Source organism: Periophthalmus magnuspinnatus, chromosome 13 (assembly GCF_009829125.3).
Source record: "Periophthalmus magnuspinnatus isolate fPerMag1 chromosome 13, fPerMag1.2.pri, whole genome shotgun sequence".
NCBI classification, from domain to species: domain Eukaryota; kingdom Metazoa; phylum Chordata; class Actinopteri; order Gobiiformes; family Gobiidae; genus Periophthalmus; species Periophthalmus magnuspinnatus.
Window position 1 is genome coordinate 6,113,417 of NC_047138.1, and position 9,908 is coordinate 6,123,324.

Consider the following 9,908-nt stretch of genomic DNA (forward strand, 5'->3'; position numbering starts at 1 on the left):
AACTAGAGATATGCTAAAATATAAAATATTCATATATTGTGATACTAAGTGCATATTGTGGTCTGCTAATATATTGCCGTAAGTATGTTTAGTTTACTTAACAGAATGATTTATGACAGTGCTACAATTTCGTTGCCTATTTAGAGAAAGGCAGTTTATGCAACTGACATATTTACTGTGATTAAAATGGGTAATATTACTGTAAGTTTTTGCAGGTTTAGCAAAGAAATACTGTTGTTGAGATCTATTTTGTTCTTAAAAACAGAACATGGCTGAACATCATCCAATATATTGATTATTGCAGGTATTGCAAAATTGGGATATTAACATTTTGTGAGCTTTGTATTGTGTATCGCTTTGAATTGTGAGTGAGCCTGTGATTTCCAGCATTATTAAGAAGCGCTCAGACGTGCACTGTATTGTTTATTTGTTGCACAACATTTAAGTTCGCTCTGGCCTGTCTCTGTCTTTGTAGAATCCATTCTCTGACTGGCTGACTCAGTTGATTGCACCTCTGGAGGAATATATTTGGGATGCTTAACTTGTGTTTACAGAGCAATCTCTGGGAGGAATTGCACTGCAGAAATTACCGTCCACTTTTGATGACTCAAGTGAAAAGACACACTTGTGAGCGAGCTGAGCTAATTAAAGCCAGTCGACTTGTTTTTGATAAATAGTTGTCCTCTCCGCATGCCTCCCTTTGCGTCCTCCCTTTTTCTGTTCTGTAGACCTCCCACAAAACCTTACAGATACAAAACAGAGTGGAGCAGGTAAAATGGCTCAAAACACTCTTGGGAAGTAGAGGCACGAGTAGAAATCATTGCTTTTCAAAGGGTCAGTGCAAAAGGAAACATAAGAAAAAAGACTGTGATGGAGGAACAGTATGAGGTAAAGCTCTCTCTCCTTCTCTCTCTGTTTCTCTGTCTCTCTCTCACACAGGTTCCTACTCAGCCGCTCCTTGTGTGGTCCGGAGCTCCGAGTCATTCCCAAACAATCAGCATTAATCCAGGGAGTGAGAGGCCTGGAGTACAGTGCTGCCAGAGGAGCTGATGTACAGTACTGCGCACACACTGTGGCCAGTCACCCTCATTGCAACCACACGGCCTAATTACACAGCCAGTGTACTAGGTCACTGTGTAAAATAAACATATAAAGTTATTTTGAAATATTAGCCTGCTATTATTATCACTAAATAGTTAATTTACAAAATTGAAATGATTGAAAATTGTTTGCATAAATTGTTAAGTTGTTCAACAGTTGTCTTTGGAATAAGCGTGCAGATGTTCAAATTTACTTAATGTCCTGCTAAATTTTTTTTGTTTTTTTTTGTTAAATACAGTCAAAGGATGAATCTCTGTAGCATTTTAATTGTAATTCAACTTTTATTACAGGATTTGTTATAGCATAGTTAGTCACCTATTGAAACTACATATGTTAGGCTGACAAAATGTTTCCCTTTTAATCTTTCCATTGAACTAACTTTCTAAAGCATATAATCAAACTGAGTCTTGTGTCAGTATATGCCAACATTGAAAAGCCATTGCATTTAAATAGTTTTCTTTAGCGGTGTGGTCAGGTCAGGTTTCATAGTGGCAGGTTCAAGATGAGGTTCGAGTTCAAGTCTGAAAAGTTCTTTCAAATACTTGAGATGCAGAATAGTTTGAAGTCTCATATCTGCATTCTTGAAACATATTGAATAACAAATGAACGTCCGTACGACTGCATTGTGGATGTTGTTTTAACCTACTCTGCAGTAAAAGACATCCTGCCAGAGAAAGGCAAACTAAGACATGAGTTAATGTGTTGCTTTTATTTAAAAAAAAATTGAGCATATATTTACTATAGAGCCACCAGGCATAATGGTTGTTTCAGAAATAAAATTGGAAATGTTTTGTTAAATCTGTTGGTTTTATTGCCACATAACAGCAAGAGGAAGAGATTAAAGGGGCACTGTGTAACTTTTGTGATGGGGAGTTCACCACCACAGCATGGAATTAAATCTTTATTCATTTTCAGATACAGTTTATTGCTCAAAAATACCTTTAAAAACATAGATTCTTTAATGTGAATGGACCCCCATCTCCACAAATACAACCTGTAACTTGGCCCTGGGGCGTTACCACCGGCAATAAACATCTCCACATGTAAGAAAACATACAATTTTAAAGTTCTTATCTTAACAAATTAGTTAACTGAAGTGTTCAGTAATCATAAAGCAGCACTGTTGAAATACTTATTGCCATTACTTATTGCTTTTGTTAGCACCACTGCTGACCAAGACCAAAATCTAGAGTATTGCAGTATTATGTATGACCACCTGCCTAAAATGCAAATACAATTGTGACAAATCATCATCGTCTGCAAATAAGGGACAACACACACAGCTGTAGTATAGTCGTCACAATATTACCTGCTTAAAACCACTGGTCACATTCTCTGCTTCTAATACAAAATATACACAAAACAACAGTTTGTTTATGAATGTAACATGATGAAGAAAATGATAAGTCATAGTCAGTGCACATAATGACAAGGTCACTGTTAAGGACTGTTGAGTCAGCACCAGTATCCTCAGGGGGGACAGTGACAGGCCTGGCTGCCCATAGACTGTGGGTCTGGAGCTGGCACCAGACGGACAGCTGTGTTTGTGGAGCGGCCCGGTCTGAGTGGTCCAGATGCTCACAGTGACTCGATAGTGTTCATGTGGGAGCGCCGTATAAATCAAACTTCATATCAAACAGCTTTATTCCCAGACTGGTGCTGCAGCTTCAGTCTGGAGTGGTGAGTTTGGGGTTCCTTATGTTTAAAAATGTACAGAAATGAAGGTCACTATAGGGTTTTGTAGGCAGCAGGTACATGCAAGTGTATCAGAGTGTCAATTTATAACCATAGCTATCAAAAAATGTTATAGGTGCTTTTCAAGGACTAGGTTGAGAGAGTAAAAAACTACTTAATTCTTAAAAAGATGAATGTAGACTTGCTCCAGAACACTTTGAAAGTATGTATTCTTACTGTGAGTGGATCTCGACACAGATCTGACCTGTAACTTGGTCTTGCGGTGGCACCTGCTTTTTTCCACAGAGATAAATAAGTTTAATGTCATACTGTGGAACAACGTATCTCTATGGAGCATACCGTTCACCAGAAAAGTTACATAGTGCACCTTTAAATGCACTGTACCTGTTTTGTACTTTCTTAAAAATAGAACTAGTTCATTTTAAACTGTTCGTAGTGTTTTTCCTCATTTACTGTATGCATTTAGAGCATCCTGATTATTCATAGTGATGAGTTTATACACATTTTTCACAACTTTCACAAAGTTTTTCCATCATGGTATGGCCAACAACAACTAGCATGCTACGACAACGAGCATTTCCTGTGTATCAGACAATATAAAGCTTAATAATTGGATGCAGCCAGCACACAGTGGACATATTTTTACCTCAAGAGCTGCTTATACACTATATTTGTATTGGGGCAAGACATTTTTTTCTCAAATATATGTGAAAAAATGGGTACGGGGTCTTTAAGTGAAACCCTTCTGCACGGTTATGAACTCATGACTAAGCATAGGAAATACTTTGGTAAACTTTAATATACACAGAAACCTGGTTAAACAGTCACCACATATAAGGACAAGTCACAAGTAATTTTGACTCTGGTTAAGGGTCACAGTTGGATTTCCTTTAAGACTTCAGGAAATGAATGCAAGCAATGGAAAAACTATATGTTAGAGCAGTCAGATATCTCATGTATAGTAGCTCACGTCAAAAAAACTTACATTTATGAGGCCAGGTGCACTTATTAAAATATATAATCCTAGACTAAATGAACACTTCTGTCACACGCCATGACTAAAACTAATGAAGTGAACATGGGGACATGAGTTTCAGGAGTCAGGGTTGGATGGAAAATGAAGGCAGTGTTTACCTGGTGCAGAGTTTTAAGGTTATTATTCCAAATATACAACAGTGAAGGAGGCGGCTGCTGTGCTGACTGAAGTTTTGATTGTCAGATGGTTTTACTAAAATACTATTATTGCATTAATTCAAACACTAGAACTGTATTTGGAAGCTCATTATTTATAATAATGTCGGCCATCATTTATTATATTTTTATCTTACCTCCTACTTACTTACTACGTACTCATTTTCATAGTACATTTGCTTTGAGCACATCACATTTCCCCGGTTTTACTCTCTTCCTATAGACTCAGTCCTACCTCCCCCATGTCCACAGCCAGAACACACCCCGTTACGCCATAGGCCGGCTCGGTCCGGAGCAGCTGCCAAGAATAAGACAGGCTGATGTGGGGGCCCCAGGGGGAGGCCCTGCGCTGCTGGGCTAGTGCTGCTCCAGCCCCGTGCTCACTCTCCTCAGTCAGGCCACTTGGCTGTGTTTATTTAATATTCAGTCAGCTGTGGGGAGTGGGGTTAGCCACAGCTTATAAAACTCAGTCAGCATGACCAAGATATAACCCCCTCCCCCTCTGTTCTGCAGCCACACGTGCTCGCACACACACACACACACAGACACACACACATATACATACACGGAGATGTAACTCTGCCAATATGAGGCACTTTTATGTAGATGACTCAGACCATTTAAAAATGCAACAAGCTCCACCAAAATCTGTGTCCCCATCACTGAGTGGCATCTGGAAGGGAATATAATGTAACAGGTGTCGAATTATTATCAAATGCTTGCTGTCAAAAAGGCAGATGATTTGAAGTGGTCTCAGAAAGAAAAAGTCAAAAGAAAAGGAAGAATGTGTGCTGTAAATTTCACCTGCCACCATAACTCAGTATTTTAACTCAGTAAGCCGTGAAGCAGTCTTTTCAAGTTGCCTCAAAAGTCCATGCATCTACAGTGAAATAATTCCAGTCTAGATAAAAGTTATACCAGGAAGGCTAAAAACACATGTTGATATACACATCATTTAATAGAAGGAATATAGTGTAGTGTAGGGGAGAGTCAAATGTGCCAACGCCAACAGTGCCAATGCCAACAGTCAAACAGCCAACCCGCCCTTTCCCTTGTAGTGTATATACATAGGCCAGTGTACAGCAGCATTGGTTCAGATCAATACTTCCTGCTTTATGTCATAATATTGCTTTAGCCACACTTGAAGTGAAGTTGCAAAAAGTTTGAATGCGTCACATGGTTTCACTAAAACTATTTGGATCTTATATGTAAACTATCATACTTTTAGTCACGTAGATCAAAGCAGGAGTCTGGGACGTAAGGGGCTTATTCGACTGACTGGGTTTGAAGTGACAGGGCAGGGACAGAGCAGGAAGTCAAAGGCCCAACAAGTGAGCAAGTTCAGAGTAGCATGAATATGGATTTGAGCTTGTGCAAAGAAACGAAAGGGGGAAGGGTGGCTTAATATTTCTCACAGCAGCCTATATTCAGTTCGTCCCGCTGCGAGCAATCCCTGGATGCCTCTGTGTCCCTCGACAGGAAGGCTCCATGGCAACCCCTGGGGTCACAGGTCGCGGGGAAAGGTTGCTTTTATCTGCTAATGAGGTCGGTACCTGGGGCTGTGTGTGTCTCCGCTGCTCTGTGGAGGCAGGGGGCAAGTGGACCATCATTGCGAGCTACTGACACTGATGCCATCTTCACTCATCTCCACTCTTTCATTGCGGGGTACGAGGGGCGACCGAGTATTAGTTTCTGCCCTGTAGGGAAGATAACAAACGGCTCAGAAATTGCTGTCACCCAGTCTGGCTTCTCATTGTGCAAAGTGTTCACATGCAAATCGAGCAATCACGCCACAAGACTATAGCGGAGCACATTCCCCATAACTCCACTTCAGTGCTGTGATGGATGGGCCGTATATAGCAAGATGGTGTGTGTAGCTACTGTTAAAGAGGGAAGATGAATGGCATGCTATGAGCTTCTTTTTGTACACAAATCTCAACAGCTGAAAGACCAATGACAGACAAGTCAAACATTTGCAATTAACACTATTTTCATTCACTGGCTGTTTAGAAAGAGGTACACTTAGAAATATTGTCTCTTAGAATGAATGTTACTTAAATTGGATGAGTTAATGTACCATGCTTTCCTAATCTCTCTACGTCTTTATAAAATGAGGGTCAATTGTATTTTGAAGTATGAGTTCATCGTATTTGCCCATACATTATTTTGACAGTAGTGTTTTGTCACGCCACTTGTTGTCAATATCTGTCATGATGTATCTTTAAATATTTAGTTAACGTAATTAAAGCCTCAATACTGTTTTAATTAACTTGACTGACAGGTTATAGCTTCTTTCCATACACAAACCTGCTTCGGTGAAAAAACTGTGACATAAGTGTCAAACACATTCACTGTAATTAACATTTTCATTCACAACCCTGACACTAAGACGGCGTTCACTTTGACTTATAGACTTTTCTTAAACAAATGTTAGCTGAATGAGACAACCTAATGCGACTTAAACACACTTCCCTTGCCAGTCAGCCACACTACATCACATGAGACTCATTGGCCCATGTGCCCCGTGAATGGAGGGGTAGAACATGCACCCTCGCCAGCCCCCATCTCACTCCCACACACCCCTTTTACGCTCATGCACACGCCCCCTGTCATGTTCGTAGCGCTGCAAAAGAAGTCCATTAACTCTGATTTAGTGGCAGTGTCATGCGGTCTCCTTTTGTGAGGTGGTGACATTCAGTGAATGGGAATCAGAACTGCCTCCCCTCCTCCTCCTCCATCTTACCCGGCTCTTGGCTCCGCTCTGGGGACAGGAGGAGACGGGTATAGTGCTGCGTGGCTGTGGTGGGACAGGGGGCTGGAGCGACATGGCTCTGAGTGGCGGGACTCTTTGTTTGGGGGGCAGCCTGTTTGTTTAGCCTTTCCTTTAAAGCAGCCTCACACATCAGGGCTTCAAACTGATCAACACTGACACCTTCAAGGCACCAAGTGTGGAAGGGAAATATATTGCAATGTCTAAGCAAGCATTAAAGTGGGACTATGTAACTTTTCTGGAAGAGGGCTTGTCTTATTGGATCAATGCTTTGCCTTTGAATTTGCGGCCTGAATCTTATTTCGTCAGATATGTGAGAGGTGACCCTGCCCACAGCAAGAACGCAGCCTTTTATGATTTTGTGTTTTTTTCAAACAATTAAAACACCTTTACTTGAATAAATACAAGTTAGACAGGTTTAATGCTATACTGTGGAACATCAGGCAAAACAATAGCATATTCCCCCGGCCCGACACTCCACTATTAAAGTTACACAGCGCGTCTTTAACTAGTGTTCAGGGATTGCAATCTTTTAGTTTTAATGATATTTAAATGATTACACAACATGGCTGCTATTTTTTTATTATGTGTTATTGGCTCGTGGTTATTGGAAGTTTTATTTTAATAATTTATTTGTTGTTTTAAGATGGTTAAAGAGTTTTGTTTTTTTCTTGTCAGGCCCTTGTTTCTCCAGTGACCCTAAAGATAAACAATGTAATGGAGGGAAGGAGTGTGCCAGTCAAACAATAACACCTTTTATAGGCATTCCTCTGCATGACATGCGGCTGTTAACAGGTAACACACCTCCTCGTGTTTCCACAGATAAACCCATACAATATATATTTAATTTGGCAGCTGGGGCATGGGTTAGAACCATAAATAGCAAGTTTTGAAAAAGCTCAATTATTAGATTATGGTAATATTCTGCTTGTTTGAAATCTATTGTTATATACTTAAAGATATACTGTGCATCAACATCTAAAATTGTCTTTGGTAAAGGTGGGTCATGTATAGTTTAAATACTCAGTAACGTTGTTTATTATTGCAGATATTGACATTTTGCATCAGGTTCATTATTTAAAACGAAAACCATGAAATCACCTTGTCAAGAAATGTTAATAGAGTGTGTCAAACTTTTCCACGCACAATTAGATCAGCTGGGAAATTGAAGGACTTGCCAAAGTTTTAAGGATATTATTGGAAAAAGAAAAACAGTGTTGAAAGATATATTGTTGTTTAAGTGTTTGTGTTTCCAAACTGCCCAGAGCTCCAGGAGGGAGGAAGGCTTTACACTTCAAACTCAGAAATGTTCCTCCACATTTCATTAAATCAAACCATATTTCAGTCAGACCTAAAACCATGCTAAAGGTCACGTAGTCCTTGACAGAGCAGTCTCTAAGCTCGCCACAGCTGTTAGCCATTGGTATCAATAGCTGTTCCCCTGACCTTTGCAGAAGAGCCCTCTCCAGTAAAACGCTCCGTGGCTCTGTCCCAGTGTCCAGGCACAAGGTAATCCACGTCCAGCCTATGTCCCGTCAGGAAACAGGAGGGTCAAGGGTCAGCCCTGATTGTTGTAGTCGACCCTCTAGGAAAACAAAATAAGCAAATATTTACGCCATCAGGAAACACTCCACTAATGATGCTTAAGGGACGCCTGTCAGTCACAGCTATTTATGTGCATCAGGCTGACAGCAAAGACGTGTAAGTATTTATAGAGGATTATTTTTAGTTCACATTGTTTTGATTTTTTTTTTTTTTTTTTTTTTTCAATCAATCAAATGTAGGTATGTAAGTAGGGTTTGTTACAAGACGCAGGAGCAAGTCAAATATTGAATAGCCTTTCCAAATAAACAGTAGCTAAATCAACGTTAAGAACATTTGAAAATCAGAGCTTATTAAATATACTTTTACTTTCATTTAACATCTTGTGATAATTACTGTGTGTACATATCACACAAGTACACAAGTAAGATATTTATGGCTAAAATGTCAGAAACAGTGTCACGAGTGTAAAATGTAATACAAAGGACATTTTAATTTCAAATGCTATTCACGTCCACCTTTCTTTTAAATCTGTTTTCATCCCTGGTAAGTGTTTGCGTACCCCTGATTGGGAAACACAGCTCTTGCCTGTTTGTTTACTGACAGTATATCTCATGTCAGATTAAACATGAAAGGTTTTGGGCCTTTTTGATTCTTATAACTAAATACAGCATGCAGGAATTTTCTTGCACTAACTCAAAGCCCATTAATGTTGCTTGCTTGGCTTCCCTCCAGCCATGTTAGATCAAGCATAATAACTTGTGAGTTTATGGACCTTTGCTCCCCAAATGTCTACCATGTTGCTAATTGCGTACATCTGTGGCTTGTGTTTTGATGTTTTGTCTAAATGTGCAGCTGTCCATTCAGTTTCCAACAGGCTCTGGATAAAAGTGGCATGTCCGAGCACTATCTGTGCCCAACCTTTTAATAGCAGTCATTTGAATGGGTTTTTTATCATGCACCTGGGGGCCATCACTTTGTTACTAATCCTGATCTTAAAACTGACCCACTGGTTCAAGGAGACAGTTTGGCTTTGCAGCATAAACAAATTAAAGACTGAAAGGCAGCATGCGTGTTACAGAAACAAAATAATAAGCTAATATTTGGAGGTTATTACATTATTTGAAAATATGTCTTTGTTGTATTCATTCCAGACCCGATCACAGTCAAAAGTGCACTAGGTTTTCTGGTGGAACATCTGCCACTGCTTGTCTCGATGGATATGTTACTGCTTTGATTTGGATGCTCCACAGAATGGCATTAAACTTATCAATCTCCACGTCTAGCAGGTGATGTGAACAAGCCAAGTTACGTGTCTGATCTGTGGAGAGGTGAGGTGCACTCATAGTAAGAATGCATGTTTCACAAGGTATTTTGAGTAATAAAACACAAAAATATGAAAATGAATACATACAAAATAAGTAAGTGAAACATTACAGTGAATGCAATAACTCTCTGGTAGCGGACCTGTCAGAAAAGTTACATAGTGCTGCTTTAAATGAAAAGGGTCCAAGGTAAAAAGTATGCCAAATGAACAAGCACTTCACTTTATGCTTTGTTCTTCATTCACATATATAAATAAATGACAAATATCCATTTACACACAGTC